We start from the raw sequence: 25,954 nt of genomic DNA on the forward strand, positions 1-25,954 counted from the left end.
ACTGAATGGTACTGTGAAACACTGCCTTTTGAATCTTTCTTAGGTTTTAGCAAAGGACTTCACAGTCACACTCCTCCCTCAGCTTCATCCTAAGAACACAACTTCCTGAGAGGCCCCTGGGTTTAATATTTGCCCCAGAAGCTATTTCTTAATTTTAGCATTGTTTGCTATCTAGAGAGGTGGGAATCTTCATAAATAGCAAGTCCTGCTTCCTTTTTTTTTTGTTTTTTTTTTTTTGAGACAAGGTCTTGCTCTGTCACTCAGGTTGGAGTGCAGTGGCGTGAACATGGCTCACTGCAACCTCGATCTCCTGGGCTCAAGCAATCCTCCCACCTAAGCCTCCTGAGTAGCTGGGACTACAGACATGCAACACTACACCTAGCTAAATTTTGAATTTTTTGTAGAGATGAGGTTTTGTCACATTGCCCAGGCTGGTCTCAAACTCCTGGGCCCTAGTGATCTGTTCACTTCAGCCTCCCAAAATGCTGGGATTACAGGTGTGAGCCACTGTGCTCAGCTCCTTTTTAAAAACAAACAAACAATCTTTCCTCTAGCATTTTACTGTAAGCAGCAAGCTATGAGGCAGTACCCTCAACAGTCTTGGCTAACAGTCCTTAGCCCAATTACCTAGTTCACTAGTGACATTTTCTAGTTTCCACAAAACCACAGCTGACAGTGTTGCTAACTACATAATAAGAATACATAATAAGAATTACATAGTAACTACATAATACGAATCTTCCTTCCTCCAGTTTCCAATAACCTGCTCCTCATTTACTTTTAAGTCCTCACCAGCAGTCTCTTCAATGTCCTTCCAGCGCCTACCAATTGCTCAGTTCCAAAACCATTCCTAAATTTTAAGTTTTTATTATGGCAGCCTCCCGCTTCTAAATACCAAAGTCTTTATTAGTTATCTATTGCTTTATAAAGAATTACCCAAAACTTAGCAGCTTAAACTTTTTTTTTTTTTTTTTTTTCCTCTGTGCAGTTTCTGAGGGCCAGGAACCTGGGTGGTTCTGGCTTAGGGCCTTCCATAGGTTGTAGCCAAGTTGCTGGCCAGGGCTGCAGTTACGATTTGACTGGGGATGGAGGATTCACCTCTAACATGGCGTCTTTCATGTGGCTGTTGGCTAGAGGCTCAGTTCCTCACTGACTACTGTCAGGAGGCCACAGTTCCTTGTCACGAGAGGCTCCAGAGGGCTGCTTGGCATAACAGCTGGCTTCCCTCAAAACAAACTATTCTAAAGAGAGTGACCAAGAAGGAAGTAACAATGCCTTTTATGGTCTAGTCTCTGCATTCACACACGATCACTTCTTTATTCTATTGGTCATACAAACCAATCCGGACACACAGGGACTAACAAGGATATGAACACCAGCAGATGAAGATCATCAGTACCATCTTGGAGGCTGGCTACCACAACAGTAAGACACTGAATGCTTTCACCTAACACCTAGAATAAGACAGTGATGTGTACTCTCACCACTTTAACCCAACATTCTAGTGGGAGTTCTAGCCAGTGCAATAAAGCAAAAAATAAAATGCATTCAAATTAGAAAGGAAGAAATAAAACACTCTTAATTTGCAGATGACACAATTGTCTAGGTAGAAAATTATAAGGAGTCTACAAAAAAGCCGCTAGAACTAATGAGTGAATTTAAGAAATTTATAGGATAGAGGCCGGGCGTGGTGGTCACATGTGTAATCCAGCCTGACAAACGTGGTGAAACCCAGTCTCTACTAAAATACAAAAATTAGCCAGGCGTGGCTAATCTCAGTTACTTGGGAGCTTGAGGCAGGAGAATCACTTGAACCCAAGAGGTGGAGGTTGCAGTGAGCCGAGATCATGCCACTGCACTCCAGCCTGAGCAACAGAGTAAGACACCTTCTCAAAAAAAAAAAAAAAAGAAAAAGAAAAGAAAACAAAAGAAAGAAAAAAGAAATGTATAGGATATAGATCAATTTTTTGGATGATCAATTGTATTCTTATACACCAGCAACAAAGAATTGGAAATTAAAGTTTTAAAAAACCAGAAATATTTTTAAATGAAAAGTTGCCCATGTTCACAACTGAGCAGCTTTCTCAGTCTGCTCCCTGCCAGTAGCATTTGAGGGGTTCAAAGAGCCTCTGTTCATTTTGTACTGTCTCTGTCCCTTTCAGTCTAATCCAGCAGTATTTCTGCCAATATATTTCTTTTAAAACTCTGTGGGTCCTCAAAAATATGAAATACTTAGGGACAAATGTGGCAAAGGATGTGTAAGACCCATGCACTGAAAATATTGCTGAGAGAAATCAAAGATGACCTAAATAAGTGAAGAGATATATATCCTCATGGATCAGATGACTCAGTAATATTAAGCTGTTAATTCTGTTAAAGTTGATCTACAGACTCAGTACCATCCCAATAAAAAACCCAGCATGCTGTTTTTTGTAAAAATAACAAACTGATTCTAAAAACGACGTATGACAGCCCAAACAATTTTGTAAAAGAAGAAGAAAGTTGTTGAAATTGCACAAATTTCCAAATCTATAAAGCTCCAGTGATCAAGATAGCGTGGTATTGGTGTCAAGATAGACAAATCGGAGCAGGGTGAAGAACAAGAGGCAAGAACGACCCCTGGACAGACCAAAACCTGTGTGCTGCTGCATCCCGCGCCCAGCGCCTATGTCCCGCCGCCGCTGCCGCCGCCGCCACCACCGCGCCCAAGAGAAAGGCTGAAGGTGATGCTAAAGGAGATAGAGCCAAGGTGAAGGACGAACCACAGAGAAGATCCACGAGGTTTTCTGCTAAACCTGCTCCTCCAAAGCCAGACTCCAAACCTAAAAAGGCCTCTGCAAAGAAGGGAGAGAAGGTACCAAACGGGAAAAGGGAAAAGCTCAGGCTGGCAAGGAGGGGAATAACCCTGCAGAAAATGGAGATGCCCAAACAGACCGGACACAGAAAGCTGAAGGTGCTGCAGATGCCAAGTGAAGTGTGTGCATTTTTGATAACTGTGTACTTCTGGTGATTGTATGGTTTGAAATTTTTTTACAGTTTGAAATGCTATTTTTTATCAAATTTTATAAAAATGCAGAATTTTGTTTTACCTTTTCTTAAGCTATGTTGTTAGCACACAGAACACTTCATTATGTTTTTCTGGGGAAGGGGCATATGTCACTAACAGAATGTCTCTGAAGCTGGATTGACGTGGGGAAAACCCTTTCCCCTTCTAGTTTTGAGAAACTTGCTCTTGGCTCCCAGGAGGAGGGATTCCCTGACTTTGACACACAAGGCCCCTTGGCACAAAAGCCTCGTGGGATGGAAAAACAAATTCGTTTCTATGTCCTCTTCTCCCTTTCCACCTTTCAGCATAGACTTAACTCCCTTAAGCCCAGACACCTGTTGGGGAATGACCCTCAATTGTTGGTTACTGGTGTGTCAGACAATCTGGACTTTCCAGTGATGCCACTGAGATGGAACCCCTCAAAAAAGCAGTGGTTCCATTTCTAGATTGTGGATCTTCAGATAAACTCTGCCATTTTTATTTCACTTCCTGAAAGTCAGGGTCGGCTTGTGAAAAGCTGTTAAACAACATGCTAAATGTGAAATGTCAACCTTCCCTCTAAACTTTCTCTGTTCAGATCATCAGATGAAGACTTCTTGGGTTTTATAGTGGCTTTCTGATTTTTGGTAGTCCATTGAAGAAGGGAACTTGAAAGTTGTCATACACTGTTAACAATTGTCTGCCCATGTCCTGCCTGAAATACTATGATTGTTTATGGAAAACATCTTTCATAAAGCTGGATACAGTTTGGCTTAGCGGAAAAAAAAGATAGACAAATCACTCAATGGAACAGAATAGAATCCAGAAATAGATCCACACGTATATGATTAGTTAGTTTTTTAACAATCTTATTGATAGATAATTCACATCACATAATTCACCCATTTAAGTCACAACTCAGTGGTTTTAATATATTCACAGTGTTGTGCAATCATCAATAAATCTAATTAGAATATTTTCATCTACCCAAAGAACAAAACCCATATTCATTAGCTGTCATTCCCCCATTTTCCTCCACCAACACTCAACCCTTAGCCCTAAGCAATCACTAATCTACTTTCTGTCTCATATTTGCCCATTCTGCCTCATATTTTTGATATAAATGGACATTTAAAAAAATAGAATCATATAATATGTAGACTTCTTTCACTTAGCATAATGTATTAAGGATCAACCATATTGTATATGTATCCATATTTTATTCCATTTTATTGATAAATAATGTCCCATTGCATGAATATATCACATCATGTTTATTCATCATTGATGGGCATTTGGGTTGTTTCCCCTTTTTGGCTATTATGAATAATACGCCTGTGACTATTCATGTACAGATTTTTGTGTGGACATATGTTTTTATTTCTCTCGAGTAGATACGAGTAGAATTGCTGAGTCATATGGTAACTGTATATTTAACTTTTGAAGAATTACCCAACTGTTTCCCAAAGCAGCTGCACCATTTTACAGTCCCACCAGCAATGGATGAGAGTTCCACTTTCTCCACATCCTCACCAACACTTGTTATTATCCTTTTTTTTTTTTTATTGTAGTCATCTTACTGGGTGTGGAGTGGTACCTAATTGTGGCTTTGGTTTGCATTTCCCTAATGAGTAATGATGCTGAGCACTTTTTCTGTTATTCATGGCTATTTGTAGACCTTCTTTGGAGAAATGTCTACAAAGCCTTTGCCTATTTTTAAATTGGGTTATTTGTCTGTTTATTATTAGATTGTAAGAGATTGGTTTTTTAAAAAATGTATTCTGGACACGAGTTCCTTATCAGACATGTGATCGAATGTTTCCTCCCATTCTGTGGATTGTCTTTTCACTTTTTTAAAAATATCATTTTTATTATTTTAAAAATATTTTAAACTTTTATTTTAGGTTCAAGGGTACATGTGCAGGTTTGTTATATAGGTAAATTCGTGTCATGGGGGTTTGTTGTACAGATTATTTCATCACCCAGGTACTAGGCCTAGTATCCAATAGTGATTTTTTCTGATCTTCTCCCTCCTTCCACCCTCCACCCTCAAATAGGCTCCAGTGTCCATTGTTCCCCTCTTTGTTTCTATGTGTTCTCATCATTTAGCTCCACTTCTAAGTGAGAGTGTGCAGAATTTGATTTTCTGTTCCTAGGTTAGTTTGCTAAGGGGAATGGACTTCATCTCTATCCATGTTCCTGCAAAGGATACGATCTCATTCTTTTTTATAGCTGCATAGTATTTCACGGTGTATATGTACCACATTTTCTTTATCCAATCTGCTATTGATGAACATTTAGGTTGATTCCATGTCTTTGTTATTGCTTTTCACTTTTTTGATGCTATTATTAATATTTGCAAAACAATTAAATTTTGATGTGTTTCAGTTTATCTACTTTTCCTTTTGTTGCTTGTTCTTTAATTTTTATATTTAAGAAACTATGGTCTAGCTTAAGGTAATAATTTACTGCTATGTTGTCTTCTAAGAGTTTTATAGTTTTAGCACTTACTTAGAGGTTTCTGATCCATTTTGAGTTTATTATTGTACATGGTATGAGGTAGGGTTTAAACTTCATTCTTTGGCACCTGGATATCTAGTTGTTCCAGCCCCATTTGTTGAAAAAATTATTCTTTCCCCAGGTTAATTGATTTTTGACAAAGATGTTAAGGCAGTTCAATGAGGAAAGGTTAATATTTCCACCAAATAGTGTTGGAACAATTGGATATCCATATGCAAAAATGTGAGCCTTGATGCTTACTTCACACCAAGTACAAAACCTGGCTCTAAATGGGCCACCAACCTAAATGTAAGACCTAAAACTATAAAGTTTCTGTAAACAGAAGGAAAAAAATCTAGTGATCATGGGCTAAGCACAGGCTATAAAAGTAAAAGTTGCTGAGTTATGCTTTATAAATATTTTGAAATTTTCTCTCCAAAAGACCATGTTATGTTAAGAAAGTGAAAAGGCAAACTACAGACTGGAGAAAATAATTTGCAAAATATATCTAATAAAGAACTTGTATTTGGAATATATAAATATATCTTATAACTCACCAGTTAAAAGAAAAATAACTCAATTTAAAAATGGGCAAAAGATTTGAATGAATACTTCCCCAAACATTAGATACAGATATCAAATAAGAATATAAAACATTTTTGACATTATGAATCATTAGAAAAATACAAATCCAAACCACAATACACACCCACTAGACTGGCTAAAATTAAAAAGACCGACCATCATACCACATGTTGGTAAGAATGTGGAACATTTACATTCCACTAGCATTCATGCGCTGCTAGTGGGGATGTAAAATGGCACAATCACTTTGGAAAACCGTTTGATAGTTATTTAAAAAGTTAAACACATATCTACCATATAGTTCACCCATTCTATTCCTAGGTATTTACCCAAGGGAAACAAGAACATATGTCCACACAAAGACATGTACATGAATGTTCATAAAACATTATAAACATAGGGTGTATATATATATATGGTTATGAGATCTATTTTAAAAGTGGCTAATAAGGTTGTTCTCAAATAACATTATTTATTAGGCATTTGTGACTCCACTGAGCAGTGAATCAATTGTAACTAGCTATGTTTTGATGGCTTCTTAGTTTAACATTGCTGTTTTATTCAACCTATTGCTAGATAAAATGTATAGATTACACTAAAGTACCATTTATATAAAAACAATATTATAACTACACAAAGAGAAATCAAAATGAAATGGAAAATTCAACCATAATATACTCTTTGGACAATTCAACTCATTTATTTTTCCTTGTTCCCATCTGGTACTTGTCTGCATGCATAAAACATTGTTACGTAGTTGTAGAAATCCAATTTTGCATTCAGCTTTTGAAAAACAATTGTAATATTGTAATCTGTTTTTCACATTGCTACTTAGTCTTCACAATTATTTTTAATGACCATGTTATTTATTCCGTGGATTTACCACACTTCAACATTTCTTCTATTGATAGATATCCATGTGTTTTTTAAAATGTTGCTATTAGAAGAAGTTTGTACTTAATATTTTCATATATATAAATATATTTAATATTTTCTTTCTTTTGAATTACTTCCTTGGGATAAATTTCTAGGAGCTGTATTATTGAATCAAAACATAACTACAGCTGTAATTTCTATAGCTCTCAAAATATATTGTCAAAGGGATTTCCATTCATTCATTCACCAAATATTTATTGAACACTTTCTTCTTGCCAGACACTGAATAAGTGTTAGGGTTACAATGGTGAGGAAAAACATACAGCCCATGCTCATAGATCCTGCCATCTAGTTGCAGAGAGAGACTCCATCAGGTCATCGCACAGATGGATGCAATTATAACCATGCTAAGTATTAGTAAGGAGACAGGCATGGAGCTATAAAAGTATTTGATGGTGGAACTCTCCTTTGCCTGTTGGTTAATGGAAGGATTTCCTAGGGAAAAAGTGATTGTGCTTGGGGCTTAAGGATGACTAGGAGCTAACTAGACCAAAGGTGGAAAGGAACAAAATTCTAGACACAGGGAGTAGCATGTGCAAATGCCTTTTGGTAAAGCACATGGAACCGGAAGAAGACCGCAATAGCTGGAGCCAAATGGGTGGGGGAGCATGGGGCAAGACCATGCATGGGCTGTGGGCCATGTGAAGAGCTTTGGTCTTTATCCTGAGAGCAACGGGATCCTACTGAACAGGATGTGTGCTTCAAAACACTCTGGCTGTTGTGTAGTGGGAGGGAGCTTGAGAAAGGATGGGGGTACCAATGGAGAGCTTTGCAGTGGTCCAGATGAAGGATGATAGTTGCTTAGATGATGAGCACGGGGATAGAGATGGGGATAAGGGGATGCATTTAGGAATTATTGAGGAGGTAAAATTGGCAAAATTTGGTAGTGGCTTTGACTTAAGATATAGTAGGAAGGAGAGGAGAGAAGGGAATCTGAAGGATGATTCCTGGTGTAAGAAAGAGGAATGATAGCACCATCCACAGACGTAAGGATCAATGGAAGAGGACCAGATTGGGGTAGTTTTGTACATAAGGAATTCAAGGTGTCTTTGAAATAGACAAGATGAACCATGAAGTGGGCAACTGGACTGTGTGTCTGAAACTCAGAGCAGAGTTTAGGTAAGAGCCATGAACTTATGAGTCATCAGTATATAGACAGCTGGCCAAAGAGCCTGCAGGAGATGTGGGAGGAAAATCAGGAGGACATGATGTCACAGAAGCCAAGAGAAGAGTGTGACAGGAAGGAAAGAGTGGTTGCTAGTGTCAAATGCTGCTGAGAGGCCTCAGCAAATGGAAGTCAATCAATGGTGCCCTTGGCAAGACATAATGATGAACAAACAGGGTGGGAAAATGAATGAGAAATAGGGGGATGAGGGTAGTGTGTTTATGCAGCCTTTCCAGAATGTGACTGAGACGGCAGAGTGGGAGGATAGAAGGCAGAGTGAGGGCTTGAGGAAGGAGTTTTGGTTTCATGTATTTTTTCAGAAAGGAGGACTTGTGCATATGTTGAATGCTGATGGGAAAATCTGAGTCGAGAGCAGCAGGGTGAATGTCAAGGGAGAAGTGACAGTTGATGATAAAGTCTCAACGTAGGTGGGAGAGGATGACATCTTCTTTCAGGTGAAGAGACCACTTTGTTCGGGGAAGGGATGCCTTTCCCATAACAGGCTTGCACTCATTTATGGGACTTCCAGTGAGGACTTAGAAGAGAAGAGCGTTTGGTTTAATTCTATGCAGTTGCCATCTTGAATTTTCCTTTCTTTTTTTTTTTTTTTTGTTTTTGATACAGGGTCTTGCTCTATTGCCTAGGCTGGAGTGCAGTAGCATGATCACGGCTCACTGCAGCTTCAACCTCCCTGGGCTGAAATGATCCTCCTGCCTCAGCCTCCTGAGTAGCTGGGACTCCAGGGACACGGATACCACCACACGCAGCTAATTTTTGTATTTTTTGTAGAGATGGGGTTTTGCCATGTTGCCCAGGCTGGTCTTGAACTCCTGAGCTCAAGCAATCTGCCCACCTTGGCCTCCCAAAGTGCTGGGACTACAGGCATGAGCCACTGTGCCTGGCCGTTTGAAATTCTTATTGTTTTTTGAAGAAGAGACCCTACATTTTCAGTTTGCACTGGACTCTGCAGATCGCGGGGCTGGTCCTACCTCCAACAACGTCAGAGCTACTGCTCTCCCCCAGACCTCACCAGAATGGAATATAATCATCTCAACCTTTTTGTTATGGCTGTTAATTTAATAGGTGGAAATGTGCGCCTCAGTTCTTTTAATTTGCATTTCTTTGATTACTGGCCATGTTGACTGTGTTTCCTTGAGTCTGTTTACTAACCATGCTTCCTTTTATGTGAGCCGCCTGTGTCCTTTGCCCATTTATGTTTTCAAATGCCAAAATAAGTTTCCTCTCTGTGGGAATGAATCACCAATTTTTTAAATGTATGGAGAGAATGTTTTCTGCAGAAACAGCCTGGGATTTCAGGAAGGCAGGCCCAGTTCAGGGGTGCCTTGGGAAGCAAAGGTCCTGTCATTCCAACACTAAGGTAAGAATAGTCCTGTTGGTGTGCGGCAGGCTTTGAATGGAATACTTTTCCATCTAGGTTCTCTTGAATCCTCAGCTGTGTGAAAGCTATGTCTGCCCCTCTGTGCCCTGCCTAGGCTTTTCCTCCTGCCTGGCCTGCCTGCCATCTCCCCATGGACTGCCCCGTGACCAGACTCACGGCACCCTAGTTATGCTGCTATTTAAATATTCAAATGTTTCTGTATCTGTTTCTATATACTTGTATTTATATATACATCAGTATAAATATATTGATATATATAAGTAAACATATATCAACATATATCTATACTGATATATAGATATAAATACACACATATATAACATTTTACAGTAATTATTGATTTTACATCTGTTTTCTTTTCTGGGCCATGAGCTCCCTCATGCTTTAGGCTCTTCCTTTCTTTTCCTTTTTAAAATTGTTATTTTATTTTCTTTTTCTTTCTTTTTTTTTTTTTTTTTCTGAGACGGAGTCTTGCTCTGTCGCCCAGGCTGGAGTGTAGTGGCGCAATCTCGGCTCACTGCAAGCTCCGCCTCCCGGGTTCACGCCATTCTCCTGCCTCAGCCTCTCCGAGTAGCTGGGACTACAGGCGCCCGCCACCACGCCCAGCTAATTTTTTTGTATTTTTTTTTAGTAGAGACGGGGTTTCACCGTGGTCTCGATCTCCTGACCTCGTGATCCGCACGCCTTGGCCTCCCAAAGTGCTGGGATTACAAGCGTGAGCCATCGCGCCCAGCCTATTTTATTTTTCTAATAGAGACAGGGTCTCTCTGTCACCCAGGCTGGAGTGCAGTGGTGCAATCATAGCTCACTGCAGCTTCAGACTCCTGGGCTCAAGCAATCCTCCCGCCTCAGCCTCCCAAAGTGCTGCTGGGATTGCACGGGATTACAGGCATGAGCCACCACACTTGGCCCCCTTCCTCCCTCCCTTTCTTCCCTTCCCCTTCCTTCCCTCCTTCCTTCCTTCCTTCCTTCCTTCCTTCCCTCCCTTTTCCTTCCTTCCTTCCTTCCTTCCTTCCTTCCTTCCTTCTTTCCTTCCTTCCTTCCTTCCTTCCCTCCCTTTTCCTTCCTTCCTTCCTTCCTTCCTTCCTTCCCTTTCCCTTCCTTCCTTCCTTCCTTCCTGCCTTCCTGCCTTCCTCCCTTCTCTTTCTCTCTCTTTCCCTTCCTCTCTCTGTTCTTCACTCATTTGCTCACTCTCCCTCTTTCTCTCTTCATCCTCATTGCCTCACGTGGTGTCTGCACATACCAGGCACTCAACTTGATGTCAACAAGTGGACGAAATCAAGTGATGAGTAACTTGTATGTGAAGCTCTCGGGGCTGCTTTCTTCTCCATCCCCATAGTTCTTTTATCCCTGGCTACGTTCTGTTTTTCTGACCACATCTGAGCAGCATGCTCTATCTGGGGCACCAACTTTAAGGTCTAAAGTCTCTGGAATGCTCAGTCTGGAAAGGAAGGGAGCTGGGACCCTGCCATCTGATATTTGAAAGCTGTTGGTTCCTCATCGTGATGAAGGGGTAAGAGGGTTGGCTTTGGATCTAGTCAGATGTGTGTTCAAATCCAGCTCTGCCACTAGTTGTGTATTCTGGGGATGAATGGCTTAACTCCCAAGTTTCTGTTTCCATAAAGAGGGACTTGCTTATTTCAAAGGTATTGGGAGGATTAACTAAGATGGACAATGTTAAAGCAGATAGCCTAGGGCCTTGTGCATAGTAGGTGATTATTCATCTGGAGTTGGTTTAGAAACTGCCCTATAGAGAGATCCCTCTTGTTAGCATTTGAACCAATGAGTGGAAGATACAAGGAAAGAAGATTTCAGCTAGATGTCCAACAGCCAGGGACAACCAACGATGGAATGAGTTTTTGGAAGGAAGTAACGTCCCTGATAGTAGAGAGATGAACATAAAGGCTGAGATATTATAAACTTGAACTATAACTATAGGTATTATAAATTTGAACTATATTATAGTTCAAATTGTCATTCATATGGCAGTTTGAACTAATCCTCTAGTGATCTTTAGGGCCCCATCTAACCTTGGGGAACTTGGATTCTGTGACTGATACTGAGAAGTCCACCGTAGTATATATATGTTGGGCACTTCCAAACATCCATTGTCTTTCCTCTTTCTTCTCACCAAGCCAATCAGTTTATCTTTTCAAAGAACCAAATTTTCGGCTGGGTGCAGTGGCTCACGCCTGTAATCCCGGCACTTTGGGAGGCTGAGGCGGGCGGATCACAAGGTCAAGAGATCGAGACCATCCTGGCCAACATGGTGAAATCCCGTCTCTATTAAAAATACAAAAATTAGCTGGGAATGGTGGCACGTGCCTGTAATCCCAGCTACTTGGGAGGTTGATGCAGGAGAATCGCTTGAACCCGGGAGGCGGAGGTTGCAGTGAGCAGAGATCGCGCCACTGTATTCCAATCTGGCGACAGAGTGAGATTCTGTCTCAAAACAAACAAACAACCCAACTTTTCGTTTTAATAATCTTTTTTATTGTTTTCTTCATTTCAATTTCATTTATTTCTGTTCTGATCTTCATTATTTCCTTTTTTTCTACTAATTTTGGGTTTGGTTTGCTCTTATTTTTCTAGTTCTTTAAGATGCGTAGTTAGGTTGTTTATTTGAAGTTTTTCTGCTTTTTTGATGTAGATGCTTATAGCTGTAAATGTTCCTCTTAGTACTGCCTTCTCTGTATCCCACAGGTTTTGGTATGTTTTGTTTCCATTATCTTTTGTTTCAAGAAATTTTTCAATATCTTCTTAATTTCTTCATTGGCCCACTGGTTATTCAGGAGCATACTGTTTAATTTCCATGTGTTTGTATAGTTTCCAAAATTCTTCTTGTTATTGATTTCTAGTTTTATTCCTTTGTGGTTAGAGAAGATACTCAATACAATTTCAATTTTTTTGAATTTTTAAAGACTTGTTTTGTGGGCTAACATATGGTCTATTCTTGAGAATGATCCACATGCTGAGGAGAATAATATGTATTTTTTTTTTTTTTTTTGAGACGGAGTCTTGCTCTGTCACCCAGGCTGGAGTGCAGTGGCGCAATCTCGGCTCACTGCAAGCTCTGCCTCCCAGGTTCACACCATTCTCCTGTCTCAGCCTCCTGAGTAGCTGGGACTACAGGTGCCTGCCACCACACCCGGCTAATTTTTTTGTATTTTTAGTAGAGTCGGGGTTTCACCATGTTAGCCAGGATGGTCTCAATCTCCTGACGTCGTGATCCGCCCGCCTCGGCCTCCCAAAGTGGTGGGATTACAAGCTTGAGCCACCGCGCCCGGCTGAGAATAATATGTATTCTGCAGCCATTGGATGAAATGTTCTGTAAATAACCATTATGTCCATTTGGTCCATAGTCCTGATAAAGCCTAATGTTTCTTTGTTGATTTTCTGTCTGGATGATCTGCCCAATGCTGAAAGTGAGGTGTTGAAGTCTTCAGCTCTTTTTGTATTGGGGTCTCTCTCTTCAGCTCTAATAATATATGCTTTAAATATCTGGGTGCTCCAGGGTTGGGTGCATATATATTTACAATTGTTATATCCTCTTGCTGAATTAATCCCTTTATCATTATATAATGACTTTCTTTGTCTATTTTTATAGTTTTCATCTTGAAATCTATTTTATCTCATATGAATATAGCTACCCCTGATCTCTTTTGGTTTCCATTTGCATGGGCTATCTTTTTCCACCCCTTTATTTTCAGTCTATGTGTGTTTTTATAGGTGAAATGCGTTTTTTATAGGTAACAGATCACTGGGTCCTGTTTTTGTTTCCATTCAGCCACTCTATGTCTTTTGATTGGAGAGTTTCTCCATTTACACTCAGTGTTATTATTGAGAAGTAAGGACTGACTCCTGCATTTTGTTGCTTTCTGGTTGTTTTCTGGTCTTTTCTTCCTTCTTTCCTTCCTTCCTGTCTTCCTTTTAGTAAAGGTTATTTTCTCTGGTGGTATGTTTTAATTTTTTGCTTTTTATCTTTTGTGTATCTGTTGTATGTTTTTTGATTTGAGGTTACCATTAGGCTTGCAAATAATATTTTATAACCTATTATTTTAAATAGAAGACAACTTAACACTGACTGCATAGACAAACTCACAAACAAGCAAAGAGAGAACTAATAAAAACTCTATACTTTAACTTCATCCCTCTGCTTGTTAACTTTTTGTCATTTCTATTTATATTAATATCTTATTGTACTATGTCTTGAAAAGTTGCTGTAGTTACTATTTTTGATCAGTTCACCTTTTAGTCTTTCTACTCAAGATATGAGAGGTTTCCACACTACAGTGTTATATTCTGTGTTTTTCAGTGTACATACAATTACCAGTGAATTTTGTACCTTCATATGATTTCTTACTGCTCATTAACATCCTTTTCTTTCAGGTTAAAGAACTCCCTTTAGCATTTCTCGTAGGACAGGTCTGGTGTTAATGAAATCCCTCAGCTTTTGTTTGTCTGGAAAAGTGTGTCTCCTTCATGTTTAAAGGATATTTTAGCTGGATATACTACTCTAAGGTAAAAGGTTTTTTTTCCCTTCAGCACTTTAAATATGTAATGACATTCTCTCCTAGCCTATAAAGTTTCCACCTAGAAGTCTGCTGCCAGACACATTGGAGCTCCGTTGTATGTTATTTGTTTTTTTTCTCTTGCTGCTTTCAGGGTCATTTCTTCATCCTTGACCTTTGGGAGTTTGATTATTACATGTCTTGAGGTCATCTTATTTGGGTTAAATCTGCTTGATGTTCTTCTATAACCTTCTTGTACTTGAATGTTGATACCCTTCTCTAGGTTTGGGAAGTTCTCTGTTACTATCCCTTTGAATAAACTTTCTACTCCTATCTCCCTCTCTGCCTCCACTTTAAGGTCAATAACTCTTATATTTGTTCCTTTGAGGCTATTTTCTAGATCTTGTAGGCATGCTTCATTCTTTTTTCTCCGTTCTCCTCTGATTGTATATTTTCAAATTGCCTGTTTTCAGGCTCACTAATTCTGTCTTCTGCTTGATCAATTCTGCTGTTAAGAGACTCTGATACATTCTTCAGTTTGCCAATTGTACTTTTCAGCTCCAGAATTTCTGCTTGAGTCTTTTTAATTATTTCAATTTCTTTGTTAAATTTATCTGATAGGATTTATCTGATAGGATTCTGAATTCCTCCTCCTGTGTTATCTTGAATTTAAGTTTCCTCAAAACAGCTGTTTTGAATTCTCTGTCTGAAAGGTCACTTATCTCTATCTCTCCAGGATTGGTCACTGATGTCTTATGTAGTTCGTTTGGGGAGCTCATGTTTTCCTGGATGGTCTTGATGCTTGTGGATGTTCACTGAGGTCTGGATATTGAAGAGTTAGGTATTTATTGTAGTCTTCACAGTCTGGCAATCTGGGCTTGTTTGTACTCATCCTCCTTGGGAAGGATTTCCAAGTATTCAAAAGGGCTTGGGTGCTGTGATCTAAGTTTTTGGTCACTGCAGCTATATCTGCATTAGGGATACTCCAAACCCAGTAATGCTGTGGCTCTTGCAGACTCATAGAGGTATTGCCTTGGTGGTCATGGATAAGATCCAGAAGAATTATCTAGATTACCAGGCAGAGACTCTTGTTCTCTTTCCTTATTTTCTCCCAGACAGAGTCTCTCTGTGTTGAGCTTCCTAGAGCTGCAGGAGGGGTAACACAAGCATCTCTTTGACCACCACCACTAGGACTGCACTGGGTCAGACATGAAGCCAGCACAGCACTAGGTCTTACCCAAGGCCTGCCATAACCACTGCCTGGCTACCACCTATGTTCACTCAAGTCTCTAGGGCTTTACAATCAGCAGGTGGCAAAGCTAGCCAGGCTTGGATCCTTCTTTTCAGGATAGTGAGTTTCCCCTGGTTCTGATGTGTCCAGAGATGCCATCCAGGAGCCAGGGCCTAGAGTCGGAAACCTTAGGAAACCACCTGGTACTTTATTTCTACTACAGCTGAATTGGCATCCAGGCAAGACAAAGTCCTTTCTACTCTTCCCTTCTTTTTCTAGAAGCAGAGGAGCCTTTCCCCATGTCCATCACCACCCTAGGCCTCAGCAAGTACTGCCTGGTTACTGCTAATGTTCATTCAAGGCCCAAGGGCTCTTCAGCCAGCTTGTGGTGAATGCTGCCAAACCTGGGACTCTCCCTTCAAGGCAGTGGGCTCCTCTCTGGCCCAGGGCAGGCCCAGAAATGCCATCCAAGAACTGAGGCCTGGAATTTGGGACCCCAACAGCATAGTTGCTGCTCTACCCTACTGTGGCCAAGCTAGTACATATGCTGATTTTTGGTTCTTAAGAAGGTATTTTTGTGTGGATAGTAGTTGTTCAATTTGGTGTTCCTGCAAGGAGAATGATCAGTGGAAGCTTCTATTTGGCCATTTCAGTCTGCCTCCTTTCCTTAATCCAATCAGTTTATCTTATTCTCCAGCTATAGACACTTGTTCAGAAATAACCATTTCAGTCCAAGAAGATACAAGGAGGTGTCTGCTTGAGGTTTTCAAAGAGAACTGTCTTCTCTCATCTCCAACCACAAGGAGCTATGAGAGATAGAGAGAGAGAGAGAATATGTGCTCATCTTAGGATAAGACTGTCAGATAAAATACTAGACACTCTGTGAAACTTGAATTTCATATAAATAGCAAATAATTTTTTAGTATAATTATGTCTCAAATACTGCATGGGACATACTCATACTAAAACAAATTATCTATATGAAAGTGAAATTTAAAAAGACATCCTGTATTTTTTTTTCCTTTTTCTAGCAACCCAGTGATTCCATGGAAAGCAGAAAGAAGGACATAAAGAAACTGGATGCTTGGTGACATCTTTGACTCACTAGATCAAACCTTGCCTGAAGCCCACATTTCTGAAATTTCCAGATACAAGAACAAACAATTTATCTTTATTGTTTTACTAGATTTGAGACAAGCTTTAAGTTTCTCAAACTCTTCCTCTTCCTAACAGATTTATCAGAAGGTGAAAGCTCTGATCTTGTTGGGATGCGGATCTTGTCAGGAGAAGGCTTACTTTGCACACTTTTCTTAGTCTGGTTGCCTAACTCAAGAACCTCGGCACGGCTCTGTTACTTCTCTACTCAGACAAGCATTCCTGCAGACACTCACTAGGCTAACTCTGTCTTTATTTTTAGAATTAGACCTTTACGAGAAGCACAGTTTTGTCTTCAGTTTCCTCTCCCCCCACCCGGAATGGCCTGAGCCGAAGCCAGCTCCCTCCGAGAAGTCATTACCGCCTGGTGGGTACTGCAGCCTCAGCCCTCTACACAGACCGGCCAGTGTCTGCTTGGCTCCAGGGCAGTGAGGAGCTGCCTTGGGACTAACAGAAAATTGGCCAGCTTGTTTTTCTTTGGGACCAGAAGAAACCAGCTCTTTTAAATTCTCAATGGCCAGGCCTGGAAACCTAGCTTGCCAGAAGAACGGGAGGGAGAAGAGAAGCGGTCCTTTTGGGGAGGCTCTGGCCAGGGCATTAAAAAGGCAGGATTTTGCTGGAAACAGTGTGCCCTGGCCAAGACCAGGTGGAAAGATCAATTTGGGCTTTATGAATTAGCCCCTTCATTTATTCTGGGTCTGCTTTTCCTCATCTGTAAAACAGTGTTGGGCCATCAGACCGAATATCAGCTATCAATCTTGTCCCAGGGCCCACGGGGTCCTAGTTACCAGGCCCTAGGGTTTCAGGCAACAGATTGAGTACAGAAGGTAAAAGCTGAGATGCGGGACAGGCCCAACGACAACAGCATTGACCTCAACCTTCAAATCTGCTTAACCCATGAGAACTAGCTGGGCACAACAGCGCTGCTTTCAACAGCCACCTGTAGCCCATCTCCTTGTATGTCTGACCTTGCCTTGCCTAGATGCTAACCCTCAACTCCATTTATACCCCCAACAGACTTGTGTTTGATATTTAGACACCTTGGTCACAACATCTTGCGTTCTCTCAGGATGCTGATTTCTAACTGCTCTTTGGCCTTTCCTACATTGGTCCTCCTCAGGCAGGGGATCCCTGCTCTTCTATATTAGTGAGTATTGCTGTTGTAACAAACAGACCCAAACATAATGCAAGTTTATGTCGCCTCATTTAACACTGCAGGGCTGTTCTAGTTTGGGGTCAGACATGGTGAGCGTGAGGGCATCCTTCTCCATGCAGTGGTTCTGAGACTTTGGCTGATGGCAGGCATGCCAACTTTAAATTGGCCTCCAAAGTCATGCTAGAGAGCACCGTTAACCAGAAGGAGTTAACCAGAAGGAGAAGGAGTGTGGAAGGGTTTTATCCATCAGGCCTGAGAAGAGCACACGTCTATCACTTTTCATTGATTAGAATTAGGTTGCTTGGCCACGCTCAGCTGCAAGAATGCAGTCTAGCCGTGTGCTCAGGATGAACTGGAAATGGGTTGGGTGGACAGCTGGCCAGTGTCTGCCCTGCCCCACTTTAGCCCACTGGCATCTCTGGCAGCCTGGGCTGATGGCCCACCCGGACTCAGATGCTGGACCCACCCAAGTGTTCCTGAAAGTCCTCCGACTGCATTGAGAGTTTGAGAAGTGTTATTTCTATCTCAGATGGATTAAGTAGAAGGATGTGGAGCAGTGAGCCAGGCACGAGGCAGCACAACTGTCATCAACCACTGTCACCCGTCACTAAGCACATGCCCTCCAGGCCTAGAAAGTCTACCTTGCCACTGCTAGGGGAGGAAATGAATGAGGACGAGATGCTAGGGAGCTCACCAGAATCTCAATAGATGTTTCTCAGTCCCATGGCTCTGACATTTCTCAGGAAACCTTAGTGTGTGAGTGTGTGTGTGTGTGTGTATGATGATGATGACATAAAATAATCATAACAATGCAGAGAGGTTCTATTACTATTATTATTCACATTTTACAGATGAGAAAACCAAGGCTAAGAGAAACTATGGATTTTCTAAGGGTAAATTTTAAGCTACGTCGTCTGACTCCATATCCCAAACTTCTCCCATTGCCATGCTCTCTCCTCCTGTGTGTCCTCCAGTCTACTCAAATGCCACATGCCATGAAGCCTGTGGCTCCCACCTCTGAATCTCCATCCTCTTCACCTGTGTCTCTTTTAGGTTTGACTTGTGATTGGATTTTTTGTGTGTCTTGTTCCCCTATAAGCTTCTTGAGGGCAGAGAGCATGTTGCAGTCACCTCTGAACCTCCTTCTGCTAAAAGCAACCTACACGTAAATATCCATTCTATGAATGAAAACTTTCGTCAGAGAATTCTTGAATTCAGTTAAATGGAAAATCAAAGCCAACCATGAAAAAAGATCAAAGGACAATTTATAGTAAAACACACACTGGCTCCTGTATTTTGCTTCACACCGTGTTCCCTTCTCTCATGTCCTTGGTTTTCCCAGGCGGGCTTCCACAGGGCTTGGCTCATTCACTCTGGCTAGAGAATTTCCTAACATTTTGTTTATTAATACTACTAGTAGTTCCATTACTATGAATAGCTGCAATTTATACAGCCTCTAACTGGTGTCCTCCTTGAGTGCAGGGCCTGTGTGGCCCCTAGACCCCAGCTCAGGTCCAGCCCATGGATGCTTTCAATATGTGTTTTTAGTGTAAATGAAGAGATCTATTTAGTGCCAGGCATTGGGTCAGACTCTCAAAATACATTACCTTTAATTTTCAAAATCACCTAGTGAGGAAAGTCTTATAATCACGATTTTATAGATGAGGAAACTGATGCTTAGTGAGGTTAAGTTATTGGCCCAATGTCACACCGCTAGAATGTGGTTGAGCTCAGATGCCAATCAAGGACTCTCAGAGCCTGGGTGGTTGTTAAATCAGCTGCCTCCTGGTGTCCTTTGCCTTACTGTAGCCTACTCTCTCTTTTGTTTATACTATGGTTTGGATGTGGTTTGTCCCCCACCAAAACTCATGTTGAAATTTGATCCCCCATGTAGCAGTGTTCGGAGGTGGGGTTGGGTGGGAGGTGTTTTTGTCATGGGGGCAGATCCCTCATGAATAGATTAATGACATCTTGTGAGGGTGGGCATGTTCTCAGTCTTACAGGAATGGATTAGTTACCCTGAGAACAGGTTGTTAAAAAGAGTTGGCTTCCTCGGTTGCTTTCTCTGTTTCTCTCTCATCATGTGATCTCTTTGCAGATGCTGGCTCCCTGTCCCCTGTCCACCATGAGTCAAAGCAACGTGAGTCCCTCACCAGATGCAACTGCCCAGTCTTGGACTTTCCAGCGACTGGAATCATGAGCCAAATAAACCTCTTTTCTTTATGAATTACCCAGCCTCAAGTATTCTTTTATAGCAACACAAAACAGACAAAGACAGTTTACCTACTTACTTAATAACTCAGGAAATATTTTTGAGCATATATTATGTGGATTACACCACAAAAGGATGACCCATGCAGACATCATCTTTGCTGTAAAAGAGCTCATGGGCCAGCAGTCAAGATAGATATTGAACAAGTGAAAGCCTGGTTAGATGCACACCTTAATGTCTGGTAAGTGCCATAGGGGAAAGAGGAGAATACCGTGAGGAATTTTCTTGTCTTGAGTGGTCAGAGAAAGACTTTCTGAAGCTTGGACTTATAGGATAAAGTGTAACAAAGAGCCAGCCTGGGGATGGAGGCTGTTTCAGGCAGTGGGAACAGTACTGGAGTGAGAACAGTACTAGAGCAAGAACATGGTGGGCATATAAAAAGGCAGAGAGAAAGCCATTGTGGCTGGGGCTGGTGGGAAGAGAACCATGAATGGAGGTGAGCTGCAAGCAATGAACAGATGGTAGGGCCACTGGATGAGGTTCCTGCATCATATTCTCAGGGCAATGGCAGACCAGGAAGGAGTTTTAAGCAGGGGAACGCTTGTGCAGCAAAGGGATTGGATGTGGACCAGAGTAGAAGCAGGGAGGAGGTTATGGCAATAACCCAGGCAAAGAGATAAAGGTGGCTTGAACCAGAGGAGAGGCAATGAAGATGGAGCGTAAGGGACAGATTGGCGATGGTGTTTCATAGTGGAATCAACAGGGCTCAGTGATGAAGTCTGCAAAGGAGTCAGGATTTCTATACATTGCCAGGGGTTGGGATAAATCCAGTCCATATAAATATGGAGGACTCTGTACTAGGTTTTCCAAGAAGTTCTGATGAAGAGGTTCAAGTTTATCCCATCACATGAGAGCACTTAAGTCTTCAACTTGAGCATCTTTGATGGAAGGATACTTGAGTGAATACTAGTTCTGCCTGTGAGAATGTGATTATTACAGAGTTAAGGTTTGACACCAAGATGAGAAAGCCAACGTGTCTCACCAAAGGGAAGACAGGTCAGTGGGTCTGGCCCCAAGGGCTGTCAGCTGTCTCAGGATGAGACACCATGATGAAGCATTCGAAGGAGGTGTTTTAGCCCTGGCTCTGGGAAGGGCTACAGGGCCCATGTGTCAGGAAGCAGACTGTGACAGTGATATGGAGCTAGCCAGTGAGTTATGGGACAAAAAGCCCAGTTGAGGGGTCACTGGTCTGGGCTAAGATGGTGCTCAGAGGAACCCAAGGAATTGGGAAAGTTTTCATGATCCCTTGTGAGACTTGAGAAGGGTTTGGGTCATTATTCCCTCTCCTTTCTTTCCCAGAAATTCTCCAATGGATCTCCTGAATGTATTCTATTTCGTAAAGGACTTGTTAGGAATGCCTTCATTTAACCTCTGGGCTTAGCCACGTCCACTGGATTTGTCCATCTGCTGGGTGAGATTGACTTTCTGTGGCTTGGTAATCCTTGGGTTCCAGTTCAATGCAAATAATAGGAGTTCTTCAATTAATGTCTGCCCTCCACCTCCCTCTCTACTCCTGACCCCATATGCACCCTGCCTCTGGCTGCACCACAACCCTGCCTCTGGGTAAGATAACTTCTCCCTTCTATGCTCCTCCCCAGCCACGCCCCAGCCTTCTGCTGGGGATGGGGCTTGGACCCCCAGGCCACAAGTGTCAGTGGCAGCCACCACACCACTCTGAGTTGTCCGATCTCAAGAGGCAGGTCTCACACCCTTGCTCCTGAAGAAACCAGGCCATTTGAGCAAACCTGCAATGGGCCACATATTTCCCTCTTTTTTAAAAAAATAAGCACTCTTTGTGGCTCAGGTTGGCCCTCACCCTGGCTGGGTGAGTCTCTTCCAAAACCCTATGTCAGAGCACCCTTTGTAACACTCAGGGAAGAGAGGAGGCGGAAAAAAAGGGCTTCTGTTTATCCGGATGTTTGACATCCAGAGAAGGAATATTATTGTTTCTCCAGTCAAATACTGGGGCTCCATTGAAAAATATTTTCGATCTGCCGGACTGAAGGCCAGCGTCTTTGTGAACCTCAGCCAATATACACAGGCCCGGGGTGTTGGGTCAGGGCCTGTTTCTCCCAGGCCGCCACATTCCTGTCGGATGCCCTGAATATGGCATGTCTGGTCTCGGGTATGGAGGCAGCTGCTGGGACATTCTCCCATCCTGTCAGTGAGCAGAGCCAGGGAATTCTCTCCCTGCCATTACAGACCCAGCATCCTGGGGACAGCTGGAATAGGGATGGGATCGTGCCAAGGAGGGACTGTGAACTGAAAGTCACAGAATTAATGTAGTTAAATCCCCTTCTGGCCAGCCAGCCTCCTCCCAGATGCAGGAGAATGCATCCTGCCTGGGATCAGGTATGCAGAGTTCACCTGTTCCCCTCTCTGTCTGCCTGAATTTAAAACATTGGTTTGCCTAGACAGGATAAATAACTTCAGTAAAGTTTCAGGATACAAAATCAATGTACAAAACTTGGTAGCATTTCTATATACCAATAATGTTCAAGCTGAGAGCTGAATCAAGAATTCAATATCATTTACAATAGCCATACTAAAAAATACCAAGGAATACATTTATTCGACGAGGTGAAAGATCAATAAAAGCAGAACTGCAAGACACTGCCGAAAGAAATCATAGATGACACAACAAATGGAAAAAACATTTTATGCTCATAGATTGGAAGAATCAATATTGTTAAAATGGCCATACTGCCAAAAGCAATCTATAAATCCAATGCCGTTATTATCAAACTACCAATGTCATTTTTTGGAGAATTAGAGAAAACTATTATAAAATTCATATGGAACCAAAACAAAGCCTGAATAGCCAAAGCAATCCTAAGCAAAAAGAACAAAGCTGGAGACACATCACCCAACTTCAAACTATCCTACAAGGTTATAGTAATCAAAACAGCATGGTACTGTTACAAAAACAGACATATAGTCCAATGGAACAGAACAGAGAACCAAGAAATCAAGCTGCACACCTACAGCCATCTGATCTTTGACAAATTTAACAAAAATAAGCAATGGGGAAAGGACTCACTATTCAATAAACAGCACTGGGTTAACTTGTTAACCATAGGCAGAAGATTGAAGCTAGACCCATACGTATCACCATATTCAAAAATTAACTCAAGATGGATTAAATATTTTAATGAAAGACCTAAAACTAAAACGTCCTAGATGAGACCTAGGAAATACTCTTCTGACATTGGCCTTGGCAAAGAATTTATGACTAAGTCCTCAAAAGCAATTGCAACAAAACCAAAAATTGACAAGTAAGAGCTAATTAAACCAACGAGATTCTGCTCAGTAAAAGAAACTGTCAACAGAGTAAACAGACAACCTACAGAATGGGAGAAAATATTCACAAACTATGCATCTGACAAAGATCTAATATATAGAACCTAAAGGAACTTAAATCAACAAGCAAAAAACAATGCCATTAAAAAGTTGGCAAAGGATATGAATAGATACTTCATAAAAGGAGACATACAAGCGATCAACAAACGTGGAAAAATGCTCAACACCGCTAATCATCAGAAAAATGTAAATCAAAACCACAATGAGATACCATCTCACACCAGACAGAATGGCTACTATTAAACAGTTAAAAAATAATAAATGTTGACGAGGCTGTGGAGAAAAGGAAATGCTTATACACTGTTGGTGGGAATGTAAATTAGTTCAGCCACTGTGGAAAGCAGTTTGGAGATTTCTCAAAGAACTAAAAATAGAACTACCATTTGACCCAGCAATCCCATTACTGAGTATACAGCCAAAGGAAAATAAATTATTCTACCAAAAAGATATATGCACTTGTATGTTTATCACAGCACTATTCACAATAGCAAAGACATGGAATCAACCTAGGTGTCCATCAACAGTGGATTGGATAAAGAAAATATGGTAGATATACACCGTGGAATACTATGCTTGAACCCAAGAGGCGGAGGTTGCAGTGAGCTGAGATCACGCCATTGTACTCCAGCCTGGGTGACAGAGCGAGACTCTGTCTCAGGGGAAAAAAAAAAAGAATGAAAAAAAGAAAAAAGAGTGGCTCACGCCTGTAATCCCAGCACTTTGGGAGGCCGAGGCGGGCGGATCACGAGGTCAGGAAATCGAGACCATCCTGGCTAACACGGTGAAACCCCGTCTCTACCAAAATACAAAAAATTAGCCGGGCGAGGTGGCGGGCGCCTGTAGTCCCAGCTACTCAGGAGGCTGAGGCAGGAGAATGGCGTGAACCCCGGGGGGCGGAGCCTGCAGTGAGCTGAGATCGCGCCACTGCACTCCAGCCTGGGCGACAGCGAGACTCTGTCTCAAAAAAAAAAAAAAAAAAAAAAAAGTGAATGAAATCATGTCTTTTGCAACAACATGGGTACAGCTGGAGGCCATTATCCTAAGGGAATTAACGCAGAAACAGAAAACCCAATACCGCATGTTCTCACTTGTAAGTGGGAACTAAACATTAGGTACACATGGACATAAAGATGGGAGCAATAGGCTGGGCACAATGGCTCACGTCTGTAATCCCAGAACTTTGGGAGGCCGAGGCGTGTGGATCACGAGTTCAGGAGTTCGAGACCAGCCTGGCCAATATGTTGAAACCCCATCTCTACTAAAAATACAAAAATTAGCCAGACGTGGTTGCTCGTGCCTGTACTTGGGAGGCTACTTGGGAGGCTGAGGCAGGAGAATCACTGGAACCCAGGAGGCAGAGGTTGCAGTGAGCTGAGATTGTGCCACTCACTGCACTCCAGCCTGGGCAACAGAGTGAGACTCCATCTCAAAAAAAAAAAAAAAAAAATGGGAGCAACAGACACTGGGGGCTATGAGAAAGGGGAGGGAGGAAGGGGAAGGCTGGGTGATGGTTTGGTCATACCCCAAATCTCAGCACCATGCAATATATCCTTGTAACAATCCTGCACATGTACCCACTGAATCGAAAATAAAAGTTGAAATCTTAAAACCCACATTGGTTTGAGGGGGGAGGTATTTTTTTTAACATTACAAATGCAAAACATAGTTATTTCCAAAATAAATGTGGAGAATATGGAGTAGTCGAAGGAGAAAATGAAAATCACCCAATTTCCTATCTCTCAAACAGAATAATAACTATGTCCACTATATTTTACATCATGCAAGCATTAGTTTTATGCATAACATATAACTTTTAAAAAACACTAAAATGACATTATATAGTATATATTTTAAAACTTGCTTTTTCATCTAATAGTGTATTGTTAATATCTTTCCATTTCATTTCATTAAATACTCCTATAAATATTTTTAATCAATATATAGGTTTTTTTTTTTTTCTGGAGACAGAGTCTCGCTCTGTCACCCAGGCTGGAGTACAATGGCACGATCTCAGCTCACTGCAACCTCCGCCTCCTGAGTTCAAGCAATTCTCCTGCCTCAGCCTCCCAAGTAGCTGGGATTACAGGTGCCTGCCACCACACCTGGCTAATGTTTTGTATTTTTAGTAAAGATGCGGTTTCGCCATGTTGGCCAGGCTGGTCTCAAACTCCTGACCTCAGATGATCCACCCGCCTCAGCCTCCCAAAGTGCTGGGATTACAAGCATGAGCCACTGCACCTGGCTGATCTATAGTATTTTATTCAACTGATGCATCATAATTTTTTAGGTGATCCTCAATTAATGAATATTTAGGTGGCTTCCAATTTTTTTTCTTTTTTTTTTTTTTGAGACAGAGTCTTGCTCTGTCACCCAGGCTAGAAAGCAGTGGTATGATTTCAGCTCACTGCAGCCTTCGCCTCTTAGGTTCAAGCGATTCTCATGCCTCAGCCTCCTAAGTAGCTGAGATACAGGGACTAATTTTTATAGTAACCTGGTTAATTTTTGTATTTTTAGTAAAGACAGGGATTCACTATGTTGGCCAGGCTGGTCTCAAACACCTGGCCTCAAGTGATCTGCCTGCCTTGGCTTCCCAAAGTGCTGAGATTACAGGTGTGAGCCACTGTGTCCAATTGGTTTCCAAGTTTTTACTATTAAAAACA

The 25,954-nt window shown here is 41.6% G+C and overlaps 1 long non-coding RNA gene across 1 annotated transcript in view; it reads left to right on the forward strand.

Annotated features, from left to right (window-relative positions):
* The window catches only part of LOC131381238 (uncharacterized), a 42,177-nt gene extending 22,313 nt beyond the window's left edge, over positions 1 to 19,864 (forward strand). Inside the window, exons 2-3 of the long non-coding RNA XR_009209853.1 lie at positions 16,769 to 16,873; positions 19,761 to 19,864. This is a non-coding gene — a long non-coding RNA (uncharacterized LOC131381238). The remainder of the gene's footprint in view (positions 1 to 16,768; positions 16,874 to 19,760) is intronic.
* The last annotated feature ends 6,090 nt before the right edge of the window (positions 19,865 to 25,954 follow it).

This window comes from Hylobates moloch, unplaced genomic scaffold, assembly GCF_009828535.3.
Source record: "Hylobates moloch isolate HMO894 unplaced genomic scaffold, HMol_V3 SCAFFOLD_14, whole genome shotgun sequence".
Taxonomy (NCBI): Eukaryota; Metazoa; Chordata; class Mammalia; order Primates; family Hylobatidae; genus Hylobates; species Hylobates moloch.